The sequence below is a fragment of the Schistocerca serialis genome, chromosome 7, assembly GCF_023864345.2.
Source record: "Schistocerca serialis cubense isolate TAMUIC-IGC-003099 chromosome 7, iqSchSeri2.2, whole genome shotgun sequence".
Classification (NCBI taxonomy): domain Eukaryota; kingdom Metazoa; phylum Arthropoda; class Insecta; order Orthoptera; family Acrididae; genus Schistocerca; species Schistocerca serialis.
Genome location: NC_064644.1, coordinates 100041946 through 100055129, shown reverse-complemented (window position 1 = coordinate 100055129; position 13184 = coordinate 100041946).

Below are 13184 nucleotides of genomic sequence, written 5' to 3'. Positions count from 1 at the left end.
TGTGACTACTAACATTTTGATATAATTCCTGCTTTGTTGTACATGATATCCTTATCCCACTAGTCAGCCACACGGGCTGCCTTTTACTGATAGTACACTGTTTAGAACGTTCTAATGGAAAGAAACTCTCAAAAAGCATGAGAAATGTTTTTAGGAAAGCGTTATATTTGTCATCTATGTTACTGGAACTATGAACATCCTCTCACTCTTGTTGCCTGATGAGTTTTAAAAAATGCTATTGCCATTGGATTAGCTTTCCTACATAGTTTGTAATTATATGTGGCATTTGAGTGCAGAAGCCTTTTAGTGTTAAAATTTGTGCATCATGGTCAGAAAGGCCATTTACCGTTTTACTAAAAGAATGCCCATCTAGTAATGAAGAATGAATAAAAATATTGTCTATGGCTGTGCTACTGTTCCCCTCCACCCTAATTGGAAAAAACACAGTCTGCATCAGATCATATGAATTTAGGAGATCTACCTACATCCTTTTTCTTGCACAATCACATAAAAAATTAATGTGGAAGTCACTACATATAATTAATTTCCAGTACTTCCTATAAAGTGAATCAAGAACCTTCTCTAGCATGAGCAGAAATGCTCTGAAGTCAGAGTTAGAGGACCTATAAACAACAAAAATTAGAAGTTTAGTTTCACTTAACTCAGCTGCCCCTGAACAACATTCAAATATCTGTACAGTGCAATGCCACGATACATCTGTTGACTCAAATGGTATACTGTTTTTTTACGTACATGGCCACTCCCCCACCCCTCAAGGCCTCAGGGAACTCCTTGAAAAACAGCCAGCTAATCTGTACCCTGGTAAGCGAAGCCCCTGAATTGTCAAATTATGTAAGCAATAATTTCACAGTCAACATCTATAAGCAGTTCACTAACTTTATCCCTAATACCTCTTATGTTTTGATGAAATATGCTAATTCCTTCTCTGCTTGGAAACATGATGTCCTCTGAAGGTGATTCCTTAGTTAGAGGGACTTCCTTTAAGCAGGTATACCTATCAGCTGATCTCAATCTAAAAAAGGTACAGCTCTAACACCAACTACTATAGGAATTTTATCCATGAGTGATCCCATCACCGCCACTACACCATCACTTATAAGCTTGACCAGTCTTCCCTTCCCGTACCTATTGAGGTGCAGGCCATGCCTGGTGAAACCCGACCTACTGATAGACTCAACTGGCACCACTGCAATGCGACCCATGCCCACTGCCACCAGTGCCATCTAAATCCCCATGTTAACGTACCTAACAACCGCATTAAGATGAGGCCGATCATGACGCTGAAACGGTTGCAGGAAATGCAATCAGTGCCACAAGTTTGAGTAGCTATCTTTACCAGGTCACTACCTACACCATATTCTCTGTTCCTATCAAGACTATTCCCTGCTCCACCCACTATCAGTTCTTGTCCTCCTTCGTAAAGTTCCTACATCACTCCCCTATTCTGTAAATCACCTGAGCCAACCTTGCACTAGGCTTCACAATGCTGATGACCTGGTACTCACTCCCCAACACTTCCTGCAATTGCGGCCTAGACATCTACCATGTGAACTACCTAGCAGGAAACCTCCTACTTTCTGTTGCACTTTGCAACTGACTTAGGTCTCCTAACTGCTGAGGACTGCTGCATGTTTCCTACATCTACAGCTGCAAGAGGCTTCTCTCCACTCAACTCTGATAGTTGGTCAAATTTATTGCATATATGCAAAGTACAACTGTCTGAATACCTCCTCCTCCTCCTCCTCCTAGCTGCCTTCTTGCCAGCTGCCTATTCCCATTCTCCAGCACCCTCCAGCCTCCTCAACCTATCTAGTTCCTCCTTTGCATTCTGTAACTGCACCTGAAGGGCACAGATCTTATGCTCCTGCTCCTCTGTCAACTTGTTTCTACTACAGACTCTGCATTCCCAGGAGAAGCTCTTGCTAGAATGTCCACTGGTTTCCCCACTGCAGCCCCCTTAATGAAAAAACTTTGAAAAAATCCCACACTGTAACCCACTACTCACAAACCTACGACAGAGCCTACACTTCTCACTCGTGGCAAAATTTTACAGTTACTGAGAAAAACAATAACTATGTTACCTAAGTTCAGTTACATCAATAGAACTATTTATAGAACTAACAATAGCATCTCTAAGCTCTCTCTTAACTAGGGAAGCAACAACTTTTATTAATACTACTAAACCACACCTAATACCAATACCAACAAAACTTCATAAAAATATACTACCTAAAACCAAAAATTCAAGTGAGACTTGAACACTCAACAAAGTTAAAACAGTGAATGAAAATGTTACTGGAATATTTCACTAGAAACAATAAGAAATGTCTGCTGAAAACTAAAGCACAAATTTTCTAAATGACTTCAACGCACAGAAAATTCTACAAAACACAGCGAGCGAACATTTCCAAAAGTTTATTACATCATTATTTCACCACAAACAGCATGAAACACCGTTGAAAACTATTAAATTTAATAACTGTATAACAGTGGACAAACAACTTTGTCAGTACTTAGCTTTATAACCGCTACAGCTGCAACCGCACGCCGTGAAATGTGAACACACTTCGTCTTCAGTGTTGTCAAATTGGTGTCCTTTCATGCCCCTTTTCATGCATGGCAATAAGAAAAAGTCACACAGGTGAGTAAGGTGCATGGGGTAGTGGAACCATGCCATTTTTAGCCAAAAACTGCCTAACAGAGATGGCTGTGTGTGCAGATGTGTTGTTGTGGTGGAAGAACCAGTCTCCTGAAACTTCCTGGCAGATTAAAACTGTGTGCCCGACCGAGACTCGAACTCGGGACCTTTGCCTTTCGCGGGCAAGTGCTCTACCAACTGAGCTACCGAAGCACGACTCACGCCCAGTACTCACAGCTTTACTTCTGCCAGTATCTTGTCTCCTACCTTCCAAACTTTACAGAAGCTCTCCTGCGGTACTCACAGCTTTACTTCTGCCAGTATCTCGTCTCCTACCTTCCAAACTTTCTCCTGCAGGAGAGCTTCTGTAAAGTTTGGAAGGTAGGAGACGAGATACTGGCAGAAGTAAAGCTGTGAGTACCGGGCGTGAGTCATGCTTCGGTAGCTCAGTTGGTAGAGCACTTGCCCGCGAAAGGCAAAGGTCCCGAGTTCGAGTCTCGATCGGGCACACAGTTTTAATCTGCCAGGAAGTTTCATATCAGCGCACACTCCGCTGCAGAGTGAAAATCTCATTCTGGAAACATCCCCCAGGGTGTGGCTAAGCCATGTCTCCGCAGTATCCTTTCTTTCAGGAGTGCTAGTTCTGCAGGTTTGCAAGAGAGCTTCTGTAAGGTTTGGAAGGTAGGAGACGAGATACTGGCAGAAGTAAAGCTGTGAGTACCAGGTGTGAGTCGTGCTTCAGTAGCTGAGTTGGTAGAGCACTTGCCCGCGAAAGGCAAAGGTCCCGAGTTCGAGTCTCGGTTGGGCACACAGTTTTAATCTGCCAGGAAGTTTCATATCAGTGCACACTCCACTGCAGAGTGAAAATCTCATTCTGGAACCAGTCTCCTGTCTGCCTCAAAACTTCCACTAAAATTCCAGAACTGAGCTTCAAGATAATCTTTGACAGTTGATCAGTTGTCTGTCGCTGGTCTGTGAACATGAGCTTTTTCAATATTTTTGTCAATTTAGCACTTGATGGACGTCCAGAATGAGGTTTGTCATCAGTTGACATGTCCTCATTTTTAAATCGAGCAAACAACTTGTACACTTGAGTTTTTCCTATAGCGTCACCTTGGTGAGATGTTTTCAACATTAAAACAGTTTCAGCAGCATTTTTCCTGAGTAGAAAGCAAAATTTCACAGCTGCACATTGTTCACTTAAACTTGCCATCATGAAAAATGAAATGAGAGCAAAACAGTGCAAGCAAAAAAAATCACTGCGGGTGAACAGAACAAGTCAGGCTGACAACACAGTCAGCACTGAACTGGCAGTGAGTTGCACTATACATGCCTAGCGACAGAAATGTATACTACACAAGCTCTACCTGCAGCAATGTTATTCTGTTTTTTTGGATACCCCATCATAGGCAGTCGTTCTTCTCTTGTTCTGTTTGCAGGTGGAACAGGAAAGAAAATGATTTGTCATGGTGTAGGTTACCCTCCGCTATGCTCCATACAGTAGTTTGCAGATTGTGTATGTAGACTGAGATGCCCAGTATGTGAAATCATGATCATGATAAAGAAATAAAATAATGGCACAGTCAGTCTGTTAACAGAGTGGAATGTTGCGGGTCAGCTAAGATTAGGGAAACATGTACCAATAAGGATAGACTTTCTCATGAATTGTAAGAAATGCATTTAAAGTTGCCAAGGTGTTACCTCACTGGTTTTTGGCTTGTTTCAGATTACTGATAGGAAATATTGTTGCAAGACATCAGAGGATATGTAAGAATGTGCAGTGTGGTAATAGGAAGAAGATTGTCACTGAGCCACATGTGCATGAATTCTATGACAAATTCCAAGAAATCTCTTCTTTCAAAAGGACTATTATAATTCACAGCCTGCATTGAGAGTGACAAGGAAATTAAGCAAATAATTACTGAACGAAATATGTTAAGTGACACAGAAAATCTGTCTATAGCTCAAAAGTGATATTATAAATAAAGTTACTAAAGCTTTACAAAAGAAATTTCAAAGAGATGTCTGAAAGAATCAATACAGTGGAGTATAATGAGTTTGAATAAGAAATTAAAGCAGTGAAAAGCATTCATCATGAGGGCTGGGACAGGAAACACTGTGGTGGTGATAACTACATCTAAAACAGAAGCTTTTTTGTGTGCAATGTCATAAAATGTGTGAATAAGGTCCTGCAGGAAAATTTCGCAATGAACTTAATTACAAATATGTGACATTCTATTTAATGAAACTGAAAAGAGCCTCTTTTGCATTAAGAATCTTTATTACCAGATATGCTAGCATGAGACTAATATCCAAAATGAAGTGGTGTCCTACTGTAGCCATTAATAGCTAAAAGCCTTATACAAATTAAATTGGCAGTTCAGCACTTATGATTTTGCCAATATGGTCGAAAATATAGTAATGCCAGCGTATGTGACCCTTGATATAGTGAACTCTGCACTAATGTACCAGTGAGTGGAAGCTTTGATTTAATCAAAAGTAATTTACTGAAGAACAAAAAAGGGGAAACAGTAGAATTAATAAAAGTTTAATAAACTGACATATAATTATTTTTCTTTTAACACTAAAAATTACCGTGAACCTGATGGGCAGTAATGGAATTCTGTCTGAAATTTTTTATGGAGCATATAGAACAGAAAATCTTACCAGAATACCTAGAGATAGCTCAGAAAATAATACAGTTGTGTAGATAAAAAATCTACTCACCAAGTGGTGACAGGAGAAAACATGAATAAAAACATAAAAATGATATACTATTATAATGTTTTTATTTTGTCACTAAAGGGGAATGCAAATGATATTAATGAATTTTCTGCAAAATGTAGCACCCGATCCCCAAAATAAATTTCTCTGTTAAAAATGAATATAAGATAATTTTTTTGACATAATAGTTGCTAAAGAGAACAACAGGCACTAATTCTCTAAGCATAAAAACTCACTTGCACTGATCTTATAATTTTAAGTCATAGCACCCAGTGAAATATAAGATGGTCCTAAACAATTTGCAGGTCAAGTGGGCAGAACTTCACTGTAGTGAGCATATTGCTCAAAGAAATATTAAAACAGCATTTGCTGATCATTTAAGTACAACTAAATACTAAATAGGCCAAATAGTTATTACCTTGAAATTTTACACTCAGTTACAAAAGGATTTTTTTTTGAACACTTAAGACCAGTGGTCATAAAAATTTTTGCCCAAGAGCCAATCCTGACAGTGTCAGTCGACAATTCAGACCACGTATGCACTGATCTTACTATTAATTGGTACATATATAAATTAGTATGTTATGAGCCCTCAAAAGAGTATCCATAGTAAGGGCGCCAGTACGTTGGTTGCTGGTCCCCAAATACTGAGAGTTAAAAGTTGTCACCATTCAGAACGCTTTGCGTTGACTGTTCTGTATTTCAGTATTCTGCCACCCTCAGAGACCCCAAGGTTGTGACACTGTAAATGCTTGATGAAGTGCTGTGTTGTCTGTCTGACCAGATGATTAACTGATTTATAACAGTAATTGTACTTATACAGGGTGTAGCAAATAAAAGTGGCCCGGAGAACTGAGTTCAAAACTTCTGGGTCCTGGTCACCAAGTTGCTGAAGGTTGATCGATGTTCGATTGCTGGAATTGCTGCAGTCTCATCCAAAGTGTTCTGCTGCAGTTCTTGAAGACTATGAGGGCTCCCCACAAAGGTAGTAACCCACTGATGATCAGGTGACCTGAGTGGCCAGCCAGCTAGAGCCGTCACTCAACTGACATCTGTGAACAACCCTGCCAGGTGTGAAGCATGAAGATTGTGTAAATGTGGTCCAAAATTTGGCCGGCTCTATGGGCAGTTGCTCCATCCTTTTGGAAATAACCACAGGTCCTTTCCTCCTCCATTAACGCTACCACAAATGGTTTCAAAATGTTGGTAATGTAATGCGCTGAAGTCAGTGTCTGATAAAAGAAGATGGGACCAGTAACATAGGATGCAGACACTCCAAACCAGACCCTAAGCTTCTTATCATGCAATGGTGTTTCATGAAAGTTACGTGTGTTCTCCGCTGCCCAGAACCTGTGATTCTGTGAGTTGACATAACCATTTACGTGAAACCAGGGTTCAACAAGCATGAAGAACAGATCCATGTTCAAGCCATTTGTTGTTATCTCTGTGAACAGCCACTCACAAAAGTGGAGACACTGAGGAGAATCTGCTGGTTTAAATCATGAACGACAGATACTCAGCTAGGATGCATGTGCGGATCTAGGTAGAGTATTCGTCTACACAATATGACGATCTCTTGCAACAGATGTCGGGTTGATTTGGTAAGAATGAAGCATTTTCTAGCGAACTGCATTTTCTGGTGTGGGGGTATGTTTCAGTATGTTTTTTGACTTGTTCAAAACAGTCCTGTCTGATGCCATTTTTGGACTAAGCATTGCATGGCACTCTTTACTGGCACTTTGACACCATTAAACCTCTCAGCAAACAACTTACCACACCATTTCCATGACTGTGTTGTCACATAACATTCCACATAGAACAAGCACTGCTCCACTGTGAGTACCATCGTCCCCTTTGCACTGTTCCATTCACACTGACACAGCTCACACTATGCTCTGAACTGGTATGGATCATGTGATGAGCATACACATGGTGTGCGCATCACAGGGTGTGGTTATATACATACATTCATTCCCAGTCTCATCCACTCGTCCAGGCTGCATTTATTTCCTCACCCTTTATTTAAAAGCAGTATGCAATATGAGACACAGTCATAAATGTTTATTAAATGTTTTGCAAGTAACGTTTTTTCTACTCATTGCATTGTATTACAACAGCAGTAATTTAATTTCACTTTCTTTGCTACAAAGATATACCGCATTTGAAGAAAGGTGTCTGTATAATGGACATTTACAAGTCCATGTGTAGGGGTAACGTGGGATTAGCCGAGCGGTCTAAAGTGCTACAGTCATGGACTGTGCGGCTGGTCCCGGCAGAGGTTCGAGTCTTCCCTCGGGCATGGGTGTGTGTGTTTGTCCTTAGGATAATTTAGGTTAAGTAGTGTGTAAGCTTAGGTACTGATGACCTTAGCAGTTAAGTCTATAAGATTTCACACACGTTTGAACAACATGGGATTCTCTGGAATAACACGTTCCATTCTTATCCTGTTAAGGCGTCGAAAGATGTTTCTGAGAGCCGAAAATGTGAAGCACACTCAAACAATTTAAAATAAGAGATGGTAGAATAGTGTATAATAAACTGAGTGACAGTCAAAATCTGCAATAGCTGTTTATTGTGTTTTCACTGCATGATGACCAATTTCATACCCAGGAGGTATATCTTCAGGTCACATCTGCATATAGAATGAAACTACATGAGTAAAAGCACTAATAGTCAACTTATCTTACCGAACAAAGTAGACAATAAAGCAATGTACTCACAAAACTAATACTTCATATGCCATGACTTCCAAGCTGCAAGTGCGCATGAAAATGTGTCATTCCTTGGTAAAACCTTCGATGAAACAAGAGGTGAACATCCAATCTGAACCGTGCAACATCAGTAAAAATCTCCAAAACTCTTAATAGATGAGCCCAATTAGCACATGACAATACAAGTATGATAAGATGAAACCTATGAGCACAAATCATTCCAGAATGAATGTAATGTAAATTAAAGTACAGCTCGCCATATCGGTAGAGTATAAAAGAGGAGAAACCTACTATTGTCAAAAGCCACAGAGGAAACAGACAATTAAAAGACACACAATCCTTGGGAGTCATCAGTCTACTAAATTATATTGGTACGGGTCAAATAGAACTGCATGTTACAACACTAACCAAACCAAGCATGTGCCACCCCATTGTGTGTTGAAAATTGCGACCAACATCTAGTGGTAGAAACAAAATTGAAGGACATGCAGACTGCACCAAGATGGATCTCAGTGTTAAATGACAATCCAGTACAAGAGACAGAAAATATTAACGATTCCACTTATGAGAACTAAAATACACTTAAAATTACATTTAGCTATTGAAACTGAACTACTTGTTGCATCCATAACATAACAGAACCCAACTGAAATCACAGTCCTTGATGGCAAAGTATATTAAACTAATAAGAATATAAAAAAACAAATGTCTACAATAGTGATAAGTAATGCTAGACCAACTTAACATAAAAATCAACCCCTATCATTTTTAAAACAACCCAAATTAACATGTAGGATATAGAGACCATATGGTGTATCTTGATGAAAGCAGACCAGAGTTGACAGAGACAAATTCATGGACCAACACCCTCCTAAAACTGACCTTACAAAACCGACCAAAACTCCTCTTTGACAGGATGGGAGTGGGGAGGGGGAATGGGAGGTGGTTGTGAATAGAGAAACAATGTAGAACTGGATCTAGGCGACAGGAACAATTATTTATCCCGGATGAATGGAAACACACATGCACCCTATCACTTTTGTAGTCTATCAACGCTGTGAGCTGTGTTTTAATTTACATTACACTCATTCTGCTATGTTTTGTGCTCATAGGTTTCATCCTATCATATGTGGATTGTCATGTGCTGTCCAGGCTCGCCTATTGACAGAGTTTTGGAGATTTTTAATGATCATACATGGTTCAAATCAGATGCCCATCTACTGTTTCATCCTAGGTTTTACCACGTGCTGTGGCGGAGCACTTGTTCTTTGGACATCGCAGCTTGGCAGTGCTTTGGAAGTCAAAGAACAGATAGACACACCCAAGAATGTCAAGGAGCAGAAACAAATGAAATATCTTTTTAAGAACTGTCACTAACTCACTTTGGATTGCTAACGTCATAGTGAGACACATATCTGTTTTAAATAGTCTGCCATGAGCTATGAGATCTGTCCATACGTAATTTCAATTGAAGCTGTGAAGCTTTGTATCAAAACAAGTGGACATAAAATACAGAAGAATTTGTGCTAAGCTGTTTACGTCATTTAGTAGCTAGGATGGATTAAAGCTCTCTTCCACCAGAAATACATCACAACAAAATGAAGGAGACAGAACGGTCATGTGGCACTGCATTAACTTCGAGAATGGCAACCAGAAATTACTTACGAGATAAACTGATACGCATGTATTCTGGGTGACAGATCGTGCTTTAAGTGTAGAAAGGTATTTGGTTAACAGAACAAAACACCTCACATGTTACTTCCGTTTGAAAGTTTTGCCTTAGCAGCTGATTGCACTAATACCAGAATAGTGAGCGAAGAAACGGTTCAACGCGTGCGGGCAAGTTTCACGCGTAGCCCGCGGAAGTCGACGAATAAAGCAAGCAGGGAGCTAAACGTACCACAGAAATTACTTACGAGATAAACTGATACGCATGTATTCTGGGTGACAGATCGTGCTTTAAGTGTAGAAAGGTATTTGGTTAACAGAACAAAACACCTCACATGTTACTTCCGTTTGAAAGTTTTGCCTTAGCAGCTGATTGGTATGAGCCACCCATTAGCTGACCATAGAGATCCTCCAATTATGTAGCGGAGTAGCATCAAGTGCTCCACTGTTGAACATGAGTGAGATGTGTAGGCGACAGCTGTGTGACCGAACGCACTGTTGCCACTTAAACCATGTTAGCGATAGACAAAAATGGCTCTGAGCACTATGGGACTCAACTTCTGAGGTCATCAGTCCCCTAGAACTTAGAACTACAGGGCTATTATAAATGATTGAAGCGATTTCATAAATTCACTGTAGCTCCATTCATTGACGTATGGTCACGACACACTACAGATACGTAGAAAAACTCAAAAAGTTTTGTTCGGCTGAAGCCGCACTTCAGGTTTCTGCTTCCAGAGCGCTCGAGAGCGCAGTGGGACAAAATGGCGACAGGAGCCGAGAAAGCGTATGTCGTGCTTGAAATGCACTGACATCAGTCAGTCATAACAGTGCAACGACACTTCAGGACGAAGTTCAACAAAGATCCACAAACTGCTAACTCCATTCGGCGATGGTATGCGCAGTTTAAAGCTTCTGGATGCCTCTGTAAGGGGAAATCAACGGGTCGGCCAGCAGTGAGCGAAGAAACGGTTGAACGCGTGCGGGCAAGTTTCACGCGTAGCCCGCGGAAGTCGACGAATAAAGCAAGCAGGGAGCTAAACGTACCACAGCCGACGGTTTGGAAAATCTTACGGAAAAGGCTAAAGCAGAAGCCTTACCATTTACAATTGCTACAAGCCCTGACACCCGATGACAAAGTCAAACGCTTTGAATTTTCGGCGCGGTTGCAACAGCTCATGGAAGAGGATGCGTTCAGTGCGAAACTTGTTTTCAGTGATGAAGCAACATTTTTTCTTAATGGTGAAGTGAACAGACACAATGTGCGAATCTGGGCGGTAGAGAATCCCCACGCATTCGTGCAGCAAATTCGCAATTCACCAAAAGTTAACGTGTTTTGTGCAATCTTACGGTTTAAAGTTTACGGCCCCTTTTTCTTCTGCGAAAAAAACGTTACAGGACACGTGTATCTGGACATGCTGGAAAATTGGCTAATGCCACAACTGGAGACCGACAGCGCCGACTTCATCTTTCAACAGGATGGTGCTCGACCGCACTTCCATCATGATGTTCGGCATTTCTTCAACAGGAGATTGGAAAACCGATGGATCGGTCGTGGTGGAGATCACGAACAGCAATTCATGTCATGGCCTCCACGCTCTCCCGACTTAACCCCATGCGATTTCTTTCTGTGGGGTTATGTGAAAGATTCAGTGTTTAAACCTCCTCTACCAAGAAACGTGCCAGAACTGCGAGCTCGCATCAACGATGCTTTCGAACTCATTGATGGGGACATGCTGCGCCGAGTGTGGGAGGAACTTGATTATCGGCTTGATGACTGCCGAATCACTAAAGGGGCACATATCGAACATTTGTGAATGCCTAAAAAAACTTTTTGAGTTTTTGTATGTGTGTGCAAAACATTGTGAAAATATCTCAAATAACAAAGTTATTGTAGAGCTGTGAAATTGCTTCAATCATTTGTAATAACCCTGTACTTAAACCTAGGTAACCTAAGGACATCACGCACATCCATGCCTGAGGCAGGATTCGAACCTGCGACCGTAGCGGTCGCGCGGTTCCAGACTGTAGCGCCTAGAACCGCTCGGCCACCCCGGCCGGCAGCGATAGACACATCTGTTGAGCAATAGTCATTTTCTTATGATGTAACATAGGTGAAATGACACTGTGACAAGAGCTTGTGTTTGCAGTGATGAGCGGAATGAAAGACGTCTTCTCGTAGGCAAGAGACGGGAAAATCACGGGTAGCAGAACTCACGTGCCTGTTCTGTTTAATTCTTAAACCATCTTTCCTCCTTTTTCCCCAACCTGCGATCAATTTTTGCGCCCTCACTGCGGGTGCACACTTGTCGGAGACATACGAGGGTTGCACAGAAAGTAATACATTGTACTTTTCTTCAACAAATCTTTATTGAACATAATGAGAATTACACACTCGAAAGAATGGCGTTTTATCTACACATCCTATTTTTCCACGTAATCTCCATCCCATTCTATGGCCTTCCTCCAGTGCGAAACAAGGGCGTTAATGCCTTGTCGGTACTAATCCTTGTGCTGGTGGTGGAGCCAGTACTTCACTGTGAGAATCACCTCCTCGTCGTCCTCAAAATGTCTTCCACGAGTGGCATCCTTTAATGCCCCAAAAAAGTGGAAGTACGAGGGGCTAGGTCAGGGCTGTAGGATGGATGGGGTAACACCGTCCACCCTGTTTTGCGATGTGTTCAGCAGTCCTCAGACTTGTGTGAGGCCGAGCGTTATCGTGTTGCAGCGAAACATCTTCTGGGTTGCTGTGGCGCCGAAGTCGCCGGAAGTGCGTCTTGTGTTTTGTTAATGTGTTGACACATGCTTCTGAATTAATGGTAGAGCCTCTTGGCATCACATAAATGAGAATTACACCTTCACAGTCCCAGAACACGGTGATCATGACCTTACTAGTGGAAGCAGTTGCTTTGAACTTGTTCTTCTGTGGGGAGTGGGAACGGCGCCATTCCATCTGCTGTCGTTTTGTTTCGGTCTCAAAATGGTGAACCCAGGTTTCATCACCTGTCACAATCTGGGACAAGAAGGCCTCCCGCTCAGCTTCGAAACGTTGCAACAAATCAAGATAAATGTTTTTTCTGTGCGATTTGTGACCCACAGCTAGACTCCGCAGGACCCATCTGGCACACACTTTTGAATATCCAAGAGTGCGGATAATTGCATCCACACTTCCTTTGCTGATTGACAGATGCAGTGCCAACTACCGAGTCGTAATGCGTCTGTCCTCACGAATGACATCGGCTCGCTGCACCATGTTACGTGTGACAACCGTGGATGGTCTCCCCGACCGCTGCAAATCGTGGGGCTCAGCTGAACCGCCTTCTGATGACCTCACCCTCCGTGTCCAGCTACTAACTGTACTCCTGTCGACAGCAGATGCTCCATAGACTTTGGACAAGCTTTTCTGAATATTACCCGCAGTT